Below are 20306 nucleotides of genomic sequence, written 5' to 3' on the forward strand. Positions count from 1 at the left end.
CTGGAGGGATGGGACATTTAGTGGATGGTTTACTAGTTTGTGGGTGAGTGAGAGTTGATACCACTGAAGGAGGTGAGGGAGTTCAAGCCAGCCCAGTTCAGCAAGTGAGAGACAGTGGTGACTACGGTAGGATGCCCCTGTGGCGAATTTTGCGATTTTGTTGTAGCAGGTCTCTAGCTTGTTTAGATCACATTGCCTTAGGTTGGTATATACTGGAGAGGCATAAAGTAGGGTGGAGATAAGGTTGGAATTTGCTATTGAAATCTTTGCTGCTTTGGTGAGAAATTGTTTATTTCTGTATAATGCTCCTAGTTTTTTGTGGACCTTTTTTATGGTCATGGATATGTGAATGTCAAATTTTAGTTTATTGTCTATTTCCACTTCTAGCAATTTGGTGTGTTCAGTTGGGTATATAGTGGTGTTGTCTTTTGCTGTGATGTTAAAGTGAGAGTTGTTTTGAGTATGTTTGGTGGGTTGGAAGATGAGTAGTTTAGTTTTGTTTGGGTTGAGTATTAATTGGGCATCGGATAACCATGTTTCAACAGAGGAAAAGGCTTCCTGTGTGACTTTTTGCAGTTTGGGTAGGGACTGGGCTGAGCAGATGATGGTAGAGTCATTTGCGTATTGGATGAGTGTGCCATGTTTGGTGGCAGAGGCTAGATTATTGGTGTAAACAGAGAAAGTAGGGGTCCAAGGATGGATCCTTGGGGAACCCCTATGGAGACAGGTAGTTGGGGAGATATGTCATTCTGCCATACAACGGATTGTTGGCGGTCAGACAGGTAACTCTGAAACCAGTTGGTGACTGATTGTGAGAAGGATAGGTTATTGAGGACAGAGATAAGTTGTTTGTGTGGGACCATGTCAAATGCTTTAGATAGGTCTAGGAAAGTAGCAGAGGAGAGATAGCCATTGTTTTTATGCTGAAGGATAGTGTTAGTAAAGGAGAGTAAGGCAGTGGTGGTGCTATGGTTTGGTTGGAAACCATGCTGAGTACTGGAAAGGAGGTTGTTAGTAAGGAGGTAGTGTGAGACCTGAGAGTGTATGCATCTCTCTAGTATTTTGGAGAGTGGAGAGAGAATAGCTATGGGGCAGTAATTGGTTAGTTCTGCAGAGGGTCCACCTTTGTGGAGGGAATTATATGTGAGACTTTCCACAATGTGGGAACGTAACTTTCTGACAGAGATCGGTTAATCAAGATGGATACTGGGTAGGCCAGAGCATCAGCTGCGATTTGTAGGTATTCACTTGGGAGGTTGTCTGCTGCTAATTTGGTGGGTTTAAGTTTAGTTAAGAGTTTTTTATGTTGGAGGTAGGTACAGGAGAAAAGAGAAGGCAGTGGGAGATTACTAGTTGAAGGTGTGGGTTGGAGGGAGGGGTTGTGTTGTTTAGCTAGTGATAGTATGGTTTCGTGAAGTGTGTGTTGAATGAGGTAGCAATATTTTCTGAGGAGTGAGGGATGTTAGGAGGAGGGTACTGACTTTACCTGGGTGGAGGATGGAGTTTATGGAGGACCAGAATTGTTTGGGGCTGTGTTGTGAGGAGTCTAGGGCAGACTGGTAGTATTGGAATTTGTCCCATTTTATTAGCTTTTGACTCTATTGCATAGTTCTAGGAATTTCTGTCTAGCTGCGGGGTTTTGGTTTTGCCAGTGCTCCCAGGCTTTATCCCTGTTTTTCATTTCTGACTTAGTGGTTTTCTGTAGCCATGGGGAGGGTTGTGCTTTGGTTCTGGAAAATCTTATGGGGCATGGTAATTAAGGATGTTCAGGAAGGTAGTATTAAAAGATTCAACTGCGTCATCTAGACTGAGGTACTTTAGAGCATGCCAGTTACATTCTTTGAGGGATGAGATGAATGTGAGTGGGTTAAAGTTTATTTTTACGATTTGACGATAGATGACAGGTTTAGCTTGGTACAGGTATTTTTGAGTAGGAATGTTGGGGAGTGATCACTGAGGCTATCTGATAAGCAGCCTGTTATATATGACTGGGGGTTCTTACTGACTAGTATCCAATCCAGGGTAGAGTGCTTGCTGGAGTTTTTATTTATCCTTGTTGGTGACTGGACTAGTTGGGTGAAGCCATGAAGGTGTACATGATGCGTTGGATTGTTGCCAGAACAGGATTGCCAGTCAATATTGAAATCACCTAAGATGATAGTTTCTTGGGGAGATGGTGGGTAGACCAGCTGAGGAGGTTTTCTAGTGGAGGGATGTTTTGGCCAGGTGGGAAGTAGCATCCAATTATGTTGATGGTTTTGTTTGGTTAATTTTGAGGTTGGTATATATTATTTCTTCATTGCCTATTTGTGGAGCTGATGATTTTAAGATCTGGATGTTTAGATGTTGTTTAAATATTATAGCTACACCACCTCCTTTTTGTTTAGCGGTCAACTCTTAGTATGCCGTAACCTGTAGGGAGTATTTGCTCACTGGTAATGTGAGGTTTTAGCCAGGTTTCTGTCAGGACGACTATATCTGGGGAGTATAAGTCTATGGTGGCATGGAGTTCATGGACTTTGTTGGATATACTTCTAATATTTAGGCTTAGTAGAAGGAAGTCACTTGGCTTTCTATTGGCTGTAATATGGGAGAAGTTGTGGTTTCTAGTCTGATTATGAGGATTGGGGTTGGAGATGGTAGGGCCAGGGTTGGGGTGGATGTCTCCACTTAGGGCTAGTTTTGATATGCATGAGATTATTAGTTTTCTCCGTTTTGAATGTGTTTGTTTATAAGGGAAAGTTTATGATTGTTCTCTGTGGGTAATAGGTATGGTGGGAGGGTTACTATGTTAAGTTGTAGGGATGCTTTACGTTTGAGTAATATAGTTGGTAGAATATGTGGGGGTGCATAGGGATGGTTCTTGAGCTGGTGGGAGGGAGCTGAGTATGGGTGAGACATGGGTGGTGGTGTGAGTAGTAGTACAGTGGTAATGGTTGAGTGGGGAATGATGGAGCTTTGGTAGGATGTAAGATATGCAAGGAGAGTGCATGCAGTGAGCAAAGGAAAGGTATGCTTGTACATGTCAGTTGAGGAGGTGTGATAGTAGAGGGAATATGGAGGAGGTAGTGTTGGGTTAGCGCTGTGGTTGGCTATTGGAAAGATGGGAGGGGTTTGAGTGCAATAAAGGTGGGACCACTGGGGGCGGGAGGGAATAGGGAGCAGGGCGGGGAGTGAAGCGGGTAGAGACCCTGTTAGGTTCTTGTATGAGGGGCTGGAAACAATCACAAAGCAAGACAAGTATGTAAGAACAATCACAATTGACAAACGACTGCTCTGAAACTGTAAGTCTTGTCTTAATTTCTCAGGTGGAAAACCAGGATAACCTTGTATCAGTAGGCTACTGTGGTGTAGTTTAAATAAACAAACACACAGTATTGATCAGTTATGGATACTATTTGCTAACAGAAGGGAATAAGAGAAAGTGGAAGATGTGTGTGGTGGTGGTGGGGGGCTGCTTACAGCCAAAGCACAGTGCTCTCCAGGGGAAAATGAAGATTGGCTCAAACAGTTAGACACATACTCAAAGTTAACTGTAGCTGTTTGCAGACAGTTCAGACCCGGACTGCACTTTTCTTATAGGAATGTTAAAGGTGGTACCGCAGTTGAATACTTAAGAGTGGTGTTAGGTCTAGAAAAGAAGAGTACAGAGAGGAGTAAGCACTTTTGAGATGGTAAATATATATTATAAAGATTAAAAGAACACACTGAGCAAGTAGCTACCATATGCAGGACAATGTCCTGAACCACTACTTAGTATATGCAGATACTTAGCCAATTGCAAGAACATTTGAAAACAAAAACCATACAGTTTTGCAGCCACAGATAAAAATATAGCGAGCAGCAATCTGTCGTGGTTCTCTAATGTGATTCAATCCACCAGTAACAGCACAAACTTATAGAAATAATTTAGACACTAGTATGAGCTGTCTACACACAACACTATTACATGAATAACATTAGTGAACAAGGTGCAGCTATGCAAATAGACCATACATACTATTATACTAGTAATAACTTGGTGCATGTCGTAGTAACATCAATAATAAAGCATAAAACATATTAGATGTCTAACACAATTCAACATAAACATATACAGTTGTAAAATGTCTAATACAATTCAACATAAATAGGCATTTACAGTTGTAAAACACTTAATGGAGAGACACTGAGCCTTCATGGGGCCTGTAGCAGAGTGGATTGTAGTTTTACAAATGGTGCCTGCCACAGATAATATTTATTAACTCTGGGATTGTCTTAAGGTAATAAACAGGGAAGGGAGGGGAGGGGAGAACAAGGGTATGGGCAGGCAGTTCTTTGTACTGCTGCTAATGAGCCAAAGCAAGAAAAGTATGTGTTAAGAACAATCACAATTGACCAAGGACTGCTCTGAAACTGTAAGTCTTGTCTTAATTTCTCAGGTGGAAAACCAGGATAACCTTGTATCGGTAGGCTACTGTGGTATAGTTTAAATAAACAAACACACAGTATTGATCAGTTATGGATACTATTTGCTAACAGAAGGGAATAAGAGAAAGTGGAAGATGTGTGTGGTGGTGGTGGGGGGCTGCTTACAGCCAAAGCACAGTGCTCTCCAGGAGAAAATGAAGATTGGCTTAAACAGTTAGACACATACTCAAAGTTAACTGTAGCTGTTTGCAGACAGTTAAGACCCGGACTGCACTTTTCTTATAGGAATGTTAAAGGTGGTACCACAGTTGAATACTTAAGAGTGGTGTTAGGTCTAGAAAAGAAGAGTACAGAGAGGAGTAAGCACTTTTGAGATGGTAAATATATATTATAAAGATTATAAAAACACACTGAGCAAATAGCTACCATATGCAGGACAATGTCCTGAACCACTACTTAGTATATGCAGATACTGAGCCAATTGGAAGAACATTAGAAAACAAAAACCCAGACAGTTATGCAGCCACAGATAAAAATATAGCGAGCAGCAATCTGTCGTGGTTCTCTAATGTGATTCAATCCACCAGTAACAGCACAAACTTATAGAAATAATTTAGACACTAGTATGAGCTGTCTACACACAACACTATTACATGAATAACATTAGTGAACAAGGTGCAGCTATGCAAATAGACCATACATACTATTATACTAGTAATAACTTGGTGCATGCCGTAGTAACATCAATAATAAAGCATAAAACATATTAGATGTCTAACACAATTCAACATAAACATATACAGTTGTAAAATGTCTAATACAATTCAACATAAATAGGCATTTACAGTTGTAAAACACTTACTGGAGAGACACTGAGCCTTCATGGGGCCTGTAGCAGAGTGGATTGTAGTTTTACAAATGGTGTCTGCCACAGGTAATATTTATTAACTCTGGGATTGTCTTAAGGTAATAAACAGGGAAGGGGAGGGGAGAACAAGGGTGTGAGCAGGCAGTTCTTTGTACTGCTGCTAATGAGCCAAAGCAAGAAAAGTATGTGTTAAGAACAATCACAATTGACCAAGGACTGCTCTGAAACTGTAAGTCTTGTCTTAATTTCTCAGGTGGAAAACCAGGATAACCTTGTATCAGTAGGCTACTGTGGTATAGTTTAAATAAACAAGCACACAGTATTGATCAGTTATGGATACTATTTGCTAACAGAAGGGAATAAGAGAAAGTGGAAGATGTGTGTGGTGGTGGTGGTGGTGGGGGGGCTGCTTACAGCCAAAGCACAGTGCTCTCCAGGGGAAAATGAAGATTGGCTTAAACAGTTAGACACATACTCAAAGTTAACTGTAGCTGTTTGCAGACAGTTCAGACCCGGACTGCACTTTTCTTATAGGAATGTTAAAGGTGGTACCGCAGTTGAATACTTAAGAGTGGTGTTAGGTTCAAAGTTAACTGTAGCTGTTTGCAGACAGTTCAGACCCGGACTGCACTTTTCTTATAGGAATGTTAAAGGTAAAATATATCAACAAGCATTATATGTTCTAAACTGATAGTACTAGCAGACATGAGTTGTGCTGCGTGCATTGTGTACTGTGGTCTGTAGTGTATACCAGTACATAGGTAAGTGTTTTAAACTACATACAGCCAACTTGCAGTGCATGTGTGTGCCTTGGTGTGTCCTGTATGCAGTGAGTGGAAGTGGTGCTAGCCTGAATGTGGCCATGTTTGCATGTGAGACTGTTACAGCAGTATACATCATGTTATGGGGCCATAGCACATGTGAACTTAACTAGCATAATGGCCATGCAGCCCTCACAATCAGAGGCATCTGTATACCCCACGGTACAGGACCAGCACATATTGCCCCAGCCTAAGAGGGATTCAGGCAGACACTGTGCGTTGAGATGATGATGATGATGATGATGATGATGATGATGTTGAGATGATGGCTGCTAGCCAATCAAACAGATAACATGTGCTGATGTGCACTGAGTTACTATGTGTACCATTAAGCAGGGTCTGTTTCAAGGGAGTGCTTATGTCTGCTACACAAATGTCACACATAAGCATGTAATACTGACATCACTCAGTTGAACGCCCTTATAGTGTGTCATCCACCTACTATGCTCCCTACAGATAGGCAGCATATGCACACAAGCAAGGCCACACCTTGCACTGTGGCAGAGCTTATCACAAATTATGAATGCATGAATATGCTGACCACTACCATTGTCCTTGCTAGACTGTCATACAGATGTGAACCTGTGAAGACATGGACATATACTGCTGTACCTTGCTGAAGTCATATTTCTGCTTTGCTGCCATGCCATGCTGTGCCACTTCACTGCTGCCATGTGTCCATACTTTATCCCCTTAGACTCCTACAATAGAAACATACACAGGTCTGTGACATACCTGTCATTATGTAACAATACTGTCAGTATAACATCATGCAACATAAGGTCCACAAAAGTATGTTGTGCATGCATAACACATGCCAGCATATAGTATATGTTGGTGACTACTACAAATGGCATGCAAAACAAAACTGTATTACACAAGTACATGTCAAGTAATATAGTCCCCCTGCGCATCAGACACATAGCTTCATTCTCCTGCATCGATCAAGGATGACAGGGATGTGGCACAGGTATCATCATTTGCACAGGATGATGTGTGGGTGCACCAGAGGCCTAGGCTGGCCCAACTGGTTGACAGCATATGTGTGACTCAGGAAGGAGAGTGAGTTAGATAGAGCATGGAGAGATGTTGTATGTGTCTGTAGGTGACCTGCTTGTGACAATGGTGTGTGAGTGTGTGCGTGTACACAGTCAAGCCAGTGCTAGCCCTACACATGTGTATGTTGGACAGCTGTGGACCATACATGGTAGAGTTGACAGTTCACTGTCTCTGGCCCTGAACATGGAAACTGGCTTTGCCAGGAGTTGTACTGGCAACACTATGACCAAGGTCAGACGTGGTGCTAGTACCTGACAGTTACTGTTGTATGCTGGGACTGTGTCCCCCACAGGACCACACAGGACCACGTGCTCATGGCCTGCCATATCATGGTGTGGACAGCACTCTCCCCTCTGGTGGGTTGTATGTACTGCCACTATGAGAGCATAACTGTACATGGCCACATGGGCTCTCAGCAGATGGTGTTGCTGACCTGCATCAACAGGTCCAATGTCCAACTCCACCCACATGTTCCAGCACAGACAATGTGTGGCCCAAGACAGACACTGTTTCAGCCCATCCTCTGTCCACTGCATCAGTGAAGTGCTCCGGGGTGTCCCTGGTGCAGTGGAGGCAGTCATGGATGTCAGACTGTGCTGCATCCATAACCTTAAGCATACATCTAGTGTTCCATTCAGAACATGCCTGTGCCTCCATGACAGCCTGAAACATACGCCAAGTGGCTCGTGATGTGACACCTGCAACAGGTGGTGGACAGATAGCAGACTTCCTATGTGCACCCCTGTCAATCTGCCTGTGTGGGACCTCACCAGTTCTCTGGCTATGGCCAGTGTCTACACTCACTGATGCCATGGTTGCCACACTGGCCTGTTCAATGTTTCCACCCTCTGAATGTCCCATATATGAGGTCTGTGGGGACTTGGTATGTGTGAGCATACTGACTGTCTGCGGTGACAATGAGAACAGAAGAGGGATGTCAATGTCTGGGACAGATTCAGCCTCTGACAACCCCACCTGTGCCTCACTGTGGCCACCATCATCATCAGAGTCCGAAGAGACACTGACATCAGGTGGTGTAGGGGAGAGACCCTAACCCTCCTGGTCACCTGTGGAAACCAAGACAAAAGCAGTACATTACTACCAGCACTATTATGTATGGAAAATCCACAGAGTCATAATAATGAGGATCCACAGCTGCATTACTACTCTTACATCCTCTCATCTAGGATTTTGTGTTCAACAGACTTCCTCACAACAACATACACATTCGAGTCAAGGCCTTTATAACAAGGAAGTCAGGTAAGTCATGTGGCACTTGGCCAGTCCAATGTACCGTTTAGGTATGCAATATGACACTATACCTAACATAACACATAAAATACAGTACACCTATCTTATCAAATATATACAAATACAAGTTTAAATGCCTATGGTATATACCATCAACCTTTTGGTATGTACAAAGCATATCAGATTAATTGTCTCATGTACACCAAGAGGCCTATTCTCTCTGAACTATAACTGCAAAATTCTTTCCACTTATTCAACTACACTCCTGTAATTATCCACTCTAGGAAACTTAGGTAACTGTTCCAGCCTGGAACATACAAACAGTCTACTCTGGTTATACGCAACAGTACCTGCACATAGGGTATTATCCTGCCCCTCACCCTTAATAGCATATATATGTTCCATAGCAAAACAGTATCAAGCTTACCAGAAGCAGGGGCACAGCCTTGGACAACTCCTGATCGACCTGTAAAAAGGTGAGGGTGAGGTAATTTCAGTACCACCACATGCTGCAGTACAACAAGGTAATACCTGTGTATATCTCACATTTACAGTAGCTACTGTGTTACTTGATGTATTGATGACATTCTGAGTATGAGTGTACAACTGAGCTAACCCCCCACAGCATATAGACCTGACACCCATGTAAAGGTATGTACAACCTAACAGAATGACTGCTACAGTATTACAGTGGTGATCACTATAAGCTTACCTGCACAGTCCTCTGCTGTGGACACTGTGGCACCCACCTCCATGATGTATGGTGTGATGGATGTCTGGGAGCTGTCATGTGCTCCTAGGTTTGCCAGGAATTCATCAGTGGTCTTGAGTGGTTGTTCCATTGCGAGGCCTCCACCAGTGACAGCACGATCCCTGGCTACATCAGCTGCCCTTTGTCATGCACCATTCATCATATCCGTAGAGCAATGTCGAACCTGCTCATATGTCCTGTCCTGGTGGCTAGTATCAGTCACATCCCAGACAAGGTCTACCCACAATGCAGCCTGCTGTTCCCTGTTATGCCTCCCCCTGGATAGGAGGATGTGATGATGCTGCCATAGTCCTTGAAGTATAAGTTAATTCTGTACATCTGAGAAACACACCAAAAGGGAAACACATTACTAGTCCTGAAACACACCAAAAGGGAAACACATTACTGGATCAAGTACATGGATGTCCACTATGTACAGATATAGCAAGAACAAAATGGTCAGCACTATCCACTGCTTGCTCACACATGTGTGACAATATACTACGTATGGGGATACAACTGAGATAGTATCATTACTGAGGTAGTTCACAGCGTGCCATGAGAAATTCTGTTGTATGATCAGACACACAACACTCCGGTCCACTGTGGTATGTCCCGTAAGGCCAGCAACTCACTAATCTGTCATAAGACCATTGCCAGACAAATAGCAGTGTGCTATTACAACCACTATATTAGAATATTCAACAACATCAGTGTGCCACAATGACAAAAGATAATGCAACCCTGATATATTGCAAATCCCCTGTATGTGTAAGACAGCAGGGTATCAATGACATGTTATTACGACAGGTCTAAGACAGGCTTACTGCTGTACTCCCTATTCCCCATACCTCTATCCTCCAATCTGCATCCTGTTATACACAAAAATCAGTTACATGCCTGGTGGAGTGCAGTACTCCTCTGTTGAAATGTGCTACTACTACTGTGTCACAAAGGTGTGCTCTGTGTGAGGGAAGTCTCATACAGAATGTTTGCCCATAGCTAGCTGCTTGTATTTTAACATGCTGCTCATTAGCAGGTAATTGCCTCTAAACAAATCTGTGACTCTGATATGCTAATTGCAGCCCAAACAGCTGATTTTCAGTATCATTAGTCAATGACATGCAACCACTGTGCAATATATAAGGCCTTCATGTAGAGCAGGGCCCCTTTCTTAGCTGTTGAGATGGACATTACTGGGGTGAGGAGACTACATAGTCATAGAGGATAGGTCTGTAGCAGAAACCTTTACATAGAACTGTGTGTACTGTAGGCTGCAGCAGCTTTTGGAGATAATAGGCATAGGCAGTGAGTGTGAACACTTTGGAGGACAACAAGTTGTAGGTGTATCTGTGTCAGCTGTGCCAGCCTTGTTGTAGAGGCAGAGCCAGGGTGAGAGTACCCCTGACACTCCAATCATGGCATGTGTTTAAGGTACGTATGTTAAGCAACTGTGTCAGTCACAGAGTACTAGACAACATATAGTAATGCTATACAGATATGTTATGTGTGTCCCTACCTGCAGGCCTGTAACTTTCAGCAGTGAAAAGCAGTTATTTATTTTGTAATGCTTTGTGTGGATAATGAGTACATGAGTCATGTCTCATATTGCTGTCTTCACAATAATGTAATTGAAATCCAACACAACAATGGATTTGAACCCAGGATTGTGTATGGCAAAATGTACTGTATGCAAGGCATTTAACAGACTGAGCTACTGAGTCACTGCTACGGTGGGTGCATTTGTAGGATATATGTGCACACATACAGTCTGTGACATACATTTACTACATCAATCAGTATGTGCATGGCTTTATATGGATGTATGTCTGCACCAGAGTCTCAGTTGAATATGTATGGGCAGCCACGGTGGTGCAGTGGTTAGCGTTGCCGCCACACAGCAAGAGGTTCTCTGGTTCGATCCTCAGCTGGGGTGCCTTCTGTGTGGAGTCTGCATGTCCTTCCTGTGGTCACGTGTGTTTCCTCTGGGTGCTCTGCTTTCCTCCCACATCCGAAAGACATACTGTAGGTGGATTGGATACTCTAAATTGGCCCTAGGTGTGTGTGTGTGTGTGTGCCTTCTGTGGAAGGTTGCATGCCGGGCTGGCAACTCGATACCGTACCATAAAACTCCACTGCCAGTCATGAGCAGATAGGTGATCTGCTGTGGTGACTCCTAACCAAGAAAAGCCAAAGGAAGAAGAAGTCTCAGTTGAATAAGTATTTTGCCATGAATGCCTTAGCAGGTGACTTTCTACATGTTGATGATAAAAGGGAACATTTGCCTACTATCACAAGCCTCAGTTACATCCATTATCATGTCTTTGGCTGTCTAGTGGTGTACTATTATACCAGAATCCAAGGTACACTTCCATTTTTTTCCATGACTTTTTATTCCAGTTTGAGCAGTGTGGTGTGATGAGCAGCTCTGCTGAAACACGCCTGATAACTCTATTGGCAATTACTATGGTTTGTTTAAACCAATTGCTTTAATTAAGAATTGTGTGGTGTGGTGGGTTAATGCAGTGTGCTGCACGTGTGATGGGCTTGAGTTCAAAACACAGCAGAGGTGTTTATTTTGTACGCGTTTCACACTGTTAGAAATACATATAGTCATTATAGCTCCATTTAGCTGAGCTTAGCAAAGCTGCATGAGTCGCGCAGATCTGCAATAAAAATATAAAGAAAAGAATAAAGGGGAGATAGGAAAATTATGAAATGGGGGCAAGCAGAGGGAAAGACATAGTGAAAGGCAGGGAGGGATGTGCAGGAAGGGTATAGGAAAGAACCATAGCTATCCATTTCATGTACAGCAACAACTGTGCACTTTGACAGAATTTGTAGATTAATTTGGATTCTCAAACCCCAGAGAGATTGGTGAGAACAATATAACTGCATTGTCAAGCCAATTGAATCAAATTATGTGTGTCCAGTGGACATGAGTGCAAAATGGAGAGCTATATATGGGATATTTTTTTGGGGACAGATGCCCATTTTTTTAAGGTGAGAGTGAAATGTTGGGGATGGGACATCGGTACCTGTTGGAGAGGTAAGTTGGGTAGGTGAGGATGCATTTGCAAACAGACAAGACAGCACACAGGGGCAGTGGGTGACACATGAGGGGTGACCACCTTAGATAGGGAGGGTGTTTTGGAATCCGAGTTCCATGTGCCTCCAGATGGCAGCAGTGTGACTCACATCCCCACCCATGGGACAGTTGACACTGCTTCATCACTGGCCTGAGGGTGGCTGTGCTGGAGGCTGGGCACCAGGGTGAGGCTGCCCCACAAGGGTGGCCATCATGCCATCCATGGTGGACTATCCAGCACACCAGGACCATCAGCTCTGCATGGATGACAACACCCCCTCTCCCACCACTCCCAAAGGGGGGCTGGACCCTGTCCCCTGGGGTGGTACTACCCAATGTTGCAGGTAGTGCAGGGGCAGCAGAGAGTCACCACCTGTCTGGGTCTTAGATGTGCTGGGACCCAGTGCCACGGCCATTTGATGCAAGGTAGGGGGGGTCAGCCAGAACTGGCCTACCTTGATGTGCTGTGGAATATGAGGTATAGCAATGCTTTGCAGTTAGTAATAACCAAGCCAATGTTAGTACTAACAGAATCAAACATCATATATATTCATCCAAATAGATATTAATGTATAACATGTGCGACACAACAATAAGTAACATAACAGTATGGTAACAGCATGCCAGTAAAAAGTAAACCATAGGCCAGCAAAACAGTTAAACAAATATGTTAATATTGCATCATAATAAAACATAACAATAATCAACCACATTTTCCAATATATAGTTAGTTTAACAAAATATATTATTATAAAATCATAGTGAAACATATCAATAATGAAACACATTTTTCCAAAATATAGTGTAACAGATTATGTTAATGCAACAAACTGGTGTATAAAGCTGCCCAAAGGTCCAGTCCAAGATAAAAACAATGATATAACAAAACAGACAAGGACAGACCACCACGAAACGGAAAATATCCAAGATAGAAACAATTTAATGAACGAACAGATGGGTGCTTTCACGTGGAAACCACGCTTCTTCAGATCTTAATTACAAAAATAAAACATACAGTTTAAATAACAATCCTAACTTAATTGACAAATTAAATAATTAAATAATTACCACTTATACATCATATTCCACAGCTTAAAATCAAGACATCACTATGGTAGTTAATAATAATCAATTAATTAGAAGAGAAGACTTGGAACCGCTCAAATAAAAATTTTTTGAAAACAATATAAAAACAAACTCTAAGCTCATTTAAAATGTCATGCTTCCAAGACTGGTTTGATACTGATAGAAGAATTCAAACCAGGGGAAACGTGCTCGTAGCTTAAAAATCCAATTTAATTCTACACATTCCAAATAATTATTAGTAATGCCTCCTCTTTGACTAACAGAAACCAACTGTAATACTTTAAATCTAAAGGCATGTGTGTGGAACTCAGAGATGTGTTTTGCCAATGCATTTTGCATGTTGATATTCTTAATATCATAGAGATTATTATAAATTCTATCTCTAAGCCTTCTAGAGGTTTTTCCAACATAAAAACAACTACAACATGAGCATGTAGCTATATCTAAGCCTTCTAGAGGTTTTTCCAACATAAAAATAACTACAACATGAGCATGTAGCTAGGTATATAAGATTGCTATTATTACAAGTAGCATGAAATTTAGGCAAGCACTCAAAGTCTAATGTAGGGTGACAAAAATTTTAACATCATCTATCACCTTGCACATATTACAGGATCAACATGGAAACGTGCCAAAGGTCATCATTGTTTTCGGTCTGACCCACTGTTTCTTTTCATTACACAAAATTTGTTTCAGGTTAGAACTATTTTTATAGACGAAACTAGGAGACCTTCCTATTAATTCTACAGTAGGGGGGTCTATAGTTAATATGTACCAATTTCGTTTTATAATACTGGTAACAGCTTCAATATCATTAGTATATCTCATAATGAAACTAAGTTTCCTGCCATAAGAATATGTATGTCTGCCAAAAGCAGCATATTCCATTAAAGCAAAGTTATTCATATGTGAATTACCATCCTTAATGACTTGTTCTCTAGCCTTTTTTATTACATTATCTGTGTATCCTCTGTCTTTAAACAACCTTTCTAGGTCTAAAATTTCATCATTTAGGACCTCTTGTTCTTTGCAGATCCTTCTTATTCTATGATATTGTCCTTTTACAATGTTTAAGAACATAAATCTGGGATGCATTGATTGTGATGATTATGTCAATATTAAATCATAGAAATAAATAACTGTAATAAATAAATTAAGATAAGGGGTGGAGAGAGAGAGAAACATTCCATTACTGACATTGCAGTTTATATCACTTAATACACTGAAATATATACTCTACAGGTGTGTAGTATCAGGTTTGAGTACAGTGACTACTATACTGATGTAGCACGTCCATACCTCTCAAGCTGTTAGCATGGGTCAATATGGGCCAAGCAGTAACAAGTGCAGGTACACCACTACACAGAACAGTTTCAGATAATGTGGACTTACATAACTACCCAGGTGTTTTGTAAATGGATATGGCAATACATTGCATTCCATGTATTAATTTATCTGTTAATCATGTGACAGATGGATTAGGCAATTTTAATTACATTATGAGAGGTTGTGAGACTTGAGAGGCATGTTTGTGTACAGTAAATAAATTAGACAGATGTCAAGCTTTAGTTGGCAGGCATGAGAGTAGAACCCAATAGCTGTGACCGCAGGGGACATCTGCAAATAATGCAGTAATTGACTGCAGCAACTTAGTACAGACATGCAAGGGATACAGCCATACTGGGATTACACAGCTTTATTTATGACTCAACAATGCTGATGAACACATTCATGGTAATGATGTTAACATTCTGTGAAATCTAAACACACTATCTGCTCATAATATGGGCCACCTCATCCATATATTTGTTGTGTTCCTGGTGAGAGAAAAAATGTGAGGATTACATGACTGATACTGAAAATGTAGTGCTATATACCACTGGATTTGAACTCAGGACTGTGTGTGGCAAAATGTAATGGATACAAAGCATTCAACAGACTGAAATACTGAGTCACTGCTGACTTTAAGTGACTGATACTTAACTGGAGAGCACCTGGAACTATACTATGAACTGAGCAATAAAAGTTACAGGACAGTCCTCTGGCATTCTAGTACTATTACAGGGTTATAACGAAGTGCAGTGACAGTAGAACACACTTGCATGGAATACAACCATATTGCATATATGAAAAAGCTGTATTTTAGAATCAACAATGCTAGTGAACACATTTTGTTGTTATTGGTTTGAAATATCTATGAAGTCCACACACAATATCTGCCCATGGACTGAGCTACCTCACCCATATACCTTTATTACCTGCTGTCCGAGGAAGAGAGAGCATTATGTGACCAATATTGGCCTGGAGACAGCCTTGGACACTACTATGGGTTGAGCAGTACAGTTTGTAGACCATTAGATTTGCTGGCTACAGCTATTACAGTGGCACACTTGACTGTAGCAGCCTTGCCATAGACAATCAATGCATACAGCTCTACTGCATTGGTTTTGACAAAACACAATCCTGCTGAGCAACATTTTGTTTACTGTTATTGGTATTGCTAATGCTTTATTGATACACAGTAGTTATTGTTCATTTAGTGCACTACAGCTCTAATTACTCATTTATTGTGCAACAGTTATACATGGAAATTTATTGCAGTACATTTTTTCTTGTGTATACTTTATTGCAGTAAACACTTCACCCTTTTTTTGCTTATTGCACTACAGTTGGCATACTAAACCTATACTTACCATGCTCACAGCACAACCTGGCCAGGCGCCCAGGATGGGACTCAACATTGCAAACCCTCTCAGCTGCAGCTGTTGGAAGAGAAGCATACCATTATGCATATCTGTTGTGCAGAACTTCAGCTTGCATATTGGTTAGACAGGGGAAGACATACGTACATAATTGTGGAGCATTCCCAGCTCGAGCTTCCTGGATCCCCTCTTCCTCCTTTTGATGTCATCATAATGGTGATGATACTGCTCACCTGTGTGGAAGATGCCAGTAACAATGGTGAGTTCCTTGGCCAAATAGTCTCAGGCCTCTGCCTTACACTCTGAGCCCTGGAATCTGCCCTACATCAGCTGGGGTTCATGGTTTTTAATAAGGAGCCTGGCCATGACCCTGGACTCCTGAATGCCCCATCTCTGCACCCAAAAGCATATACCTTCACCAACATTGCCAGCCATACCAACATCTGAATAAACTCCAGTGACTGTTGCAGAATTCCTGCCTATTGGGCTTAATATAGGCTGTTTCCCCATCCTTACACATCATTCAGCAACATTAAAACAATGCCCAATTGCTTAGCAGCACGCAAACCAGCTAAGTGAAGCCAAGCAGCACGAAAACTTGCAGAACCATGGTTTTAGCAAGGATTAACATTGCACAAACATTGGTAGCCATTAGCATATTTATGCAGTGCTTAACATGATTGAGCAGTGCTTCGCAGAGCACAGCAGTGCCAAAATTCACAATACAGTAATAAAATTAAAGAAAAATAGTACCTTCATTTATATTCTGCCTGTTATGGACTCAAACCCATGACCTACTACACATAAGACCATAAGTCTATTCATGTAACTCGTTGGATGTTATAAAAACTAGCATATCTTCACATATACTACTAGGCTACCTGTTAGCATTGCTAACCGCACCATGCAAACACGCTGAAAAACACCTATAAATAAATCATTAATTACTTCCAGTTTCTATTTTTAGATACTTGGCAGGTGTTTGCCATGTATAGTGGATATAAAAAGTTTACACACCCCTGCTAAAATGCCAGGTTTTCGTGATATAAAAAAATGAGACCACAATAAATCATGTCAAAACTTTTCCCACCTTTAATGTGACCTATAACCTGCACAATTCAATTGAAAAATAAACAAATCTGTTAGGGGAAAATAATATAAAAAATAAAAAATGTACAATAATTGGATATACAATGGAACACAGTGAAGACAGTCATCAAAAAGTGAAGAAACTATGGGAGAACACTGATGTTGCAAAGAACCGGACGTCCCCCCAAAATTGATGAAAAGACTAGATGAGCACTGGTCAGTGAGGCTGCCAAGAGACCTACAGCAGCACTGAAGGAGCTGCAGGAATTTCTGGCAAGTACTGGTTGTGTACTACATGTGCAAAACAATACATCAAGTCTCCCAAAAACATGTGGGAAACTGTGTTATGGTCTGAAGAGACCAAGGTTAAACTTTTTGGCCACAATTCTAAAAGGTATATTTGGTGCAAAAACAACAATTCACATCACCAAAAGAACACGATCCACACGGTGAAGCATGGTGGTGGCAGTATCATGCTTTGGGGTTGCTTTTCTTCAGCTGGAACTGGGGATTTGGTCAAGGTGGAGGGAATTATGAACAGCTCCAAATGCCAGTCACTTTTGGCCCAGCGTCTTACAGAAAGTTGAAGATGAAGAGGAGTAGAAAATTTGTGGGGTGACCTTAAGAGGGCTGTGCACAAGAGATGCCCTCACAATCTAATGGATTTGGAGTGCTTTTGCAAGGAAGAGTGGGCAAATATTGCCAAGTCAAGATGTGCCATGCTGATAGACTTCTACTCAAGATGACTGAATGCTGTAATTAAATCAAAAGGTACTTCAACAAAGTATTAGTTTAAGGGTGTGCACACACAATAACGTATTAGTTTAAGGGGGTGCACACTTATGCAACCAGCATATTGTCCGTTTTTTATTTTTTATATTTTTTCCCCTAACAGATTTGTTTTTCAATTGAATTGTACAGGTTATAGGTCACATTAAAGGTGGGAAAAGCTTTGAAATGATTTATTGTGGTTTAAATTTTTATATCACAAAAGCCAAGCATTTTAACAGGGGTGTGTAAACTTTTTATATCCACTGTATATATGAGCTCCACTCGGCTCTACTGCTCTCCACACTGAGTAAACATCAATAATGAAAACAATTTTTTATATATTTAATTACGATAATTAATTACATCCAGTATTTCTAGTATTTCTATTTTTAGATGTCTGTCAGTTGTCAGCTTTCTATATATGAGCACAGCTTGGCATTGCTGCACTCTGCACTGCTCAAACATGCAGTAAAAAAAAAATAATAAAAATATTTAAAAAAATAACTCATCATACAAATGACTTATTATACAGTTGACACACTTAACAACATTACAATAGTGGTGGGGAGCATTACAGGGAGCCTACCACTCATTTTCAGCCATGGGTAGCCGCTACACCTCTCCCTACACTGATTCAATATCCATGTTCCTCACCACCCCTAGGCAGCGCACCATCATTAATATGCATTGTGCGCTGCTGTGGCCGTGTACATGGATACATTCTGTGTAGGCTCTACACTGTGTCTACATGCATTTTATTAAATCCTGGGGTATGTTTATTTATTGACTTATATTTTTGCCATGAAACCTATTAAAACAGAAGTAAACTATTGAACTCCTGGATTTACCCCGATCCATGATAACCTGCAGTTCCTCTCTCATGGTCTGCTTATCTCACACAGGTATGCAATACACAGTCTGTTTGATAGGCCACTGGTGCCTATGTTTATATGGTACTTTATCAGGTAATCCACTCCTTGGTTTACAAGTAAACATATCATTATTCATTAAGCTCAATTAACAGGAACTGTTTTGCGTGTGGCATCCTTTGCCAGAGGTTCAGAGTGTCTCTGCTTGAATCCAAGCCAAAGCTCAGAACAATAAATTAAGCTTGCACATTTTCATCTGCTTGAATCCAAGCCATCAAAAGCTACAAACAAGAAATGAAGCTTATCTTGAGCTCATTTTGAAAAAAATATGCACTTTTCATCTGTATTTTAATGTTTTACTGCATTAATTTGTGCCTTTTTGACTGTTTTTATTGTTTGTGCTTGTTATTACCTGCATTTGTTTTACACTGAAATATTGCTTAGTTAGCATAGACTAGATTCAGACTTGCCAAATCTAGCCTGTTTTCCATACTCTTGAACTAAAATCCAGCCATCTTACATCGAGAAGGGCTCCTCTGCACCCTTGTGGCAGAAGAGGGTGGATATAGCCCTTGTGGCAGAAGAGGGTGGATATAGCCCTGTGGAGGCAGACTAGTTTAAAACCATTAAATTTTAGCTGTATACTTGTAGCTGCGCACCGTGCAATTGGGGTTGGGGCGCCTTGTATAGATGCAGACACCTAGAAACTATTTTTCCCCTGGACACCAGTCAGTGAAACCCTCCCAGGTTCCCTGATGCTCTAAAGGTAATGCAGCTGCACACTTCTGCACTGTAGGCAACTCAGCTGAGGATTGAGCAGCGTTGTCCAACTTTTCATCCCCGATCTTCAATGGAATAATTCCCCTTGTGAATCCCAAAGTAATAGTTGATCTAATTTGCCTTCTTGCAAATTAGTACTTAAGAATTAGCTACTACTATAGACAGTTTCTCAACATTTCTCCAGCCAGCCTGATTAACATGGACATCCTGAGGCAATGTAGAAATTGCTTCATGTACACTGACAACCACTTGCTCCTAAAAAAAAACAAATACAGATGTGAGAGATGTAACTGTACCATGAAACTAGAATCAGTCCTCTGACCTAACAATAAACAAAACATCAAGCAGGTTGTCAGCACACACACCGCTGCACTCACACAAGATAAGATGAAGATATATAAACTCACATATGTGGAGGTACTCATTAAGAGCCTAACAAAAGAACAGAGTCCTTCCAAGCTCAAACAACCTACTGGTACATGAATGGAATTTACCATGGCACATAGCAAAACATATGTCAGAGTCTCAACAATTAAGCCCCTAAGGCAAATCACCTCAAAACTTAATGTCCTAGTCATAGGCAACTCAGTAGTGAGACACCCAGATGTCCCCCTCACCAGGCTGGACAAGGAGAAGGTCACGGTCAGCTGCCTGTCAGGTGCCAGGATACGTCAAATCACACACGCACTCAAGCCACTCAGCAACAATTACTGGTATGACTCTGTCATAGTGCATGTTAGAGTGAATAACTTCAGATGTAC

Source organism: Protopterus annectens, chromosome 5.part0 (genome assembly GCF_019279795.1).
Source record: "Protopterus annectens isolate FY-2018-M chromosome 5.part0, PAN1.0, whole genome shotgun sequence".
In the NCBI taxonomy this organism is placed as follows: domain Eukaryota; kingdom Metazoa; phylum Chordata; order Ceratodontiformes; family Protopteridae; genus Protopterus; species Protopterus annectens.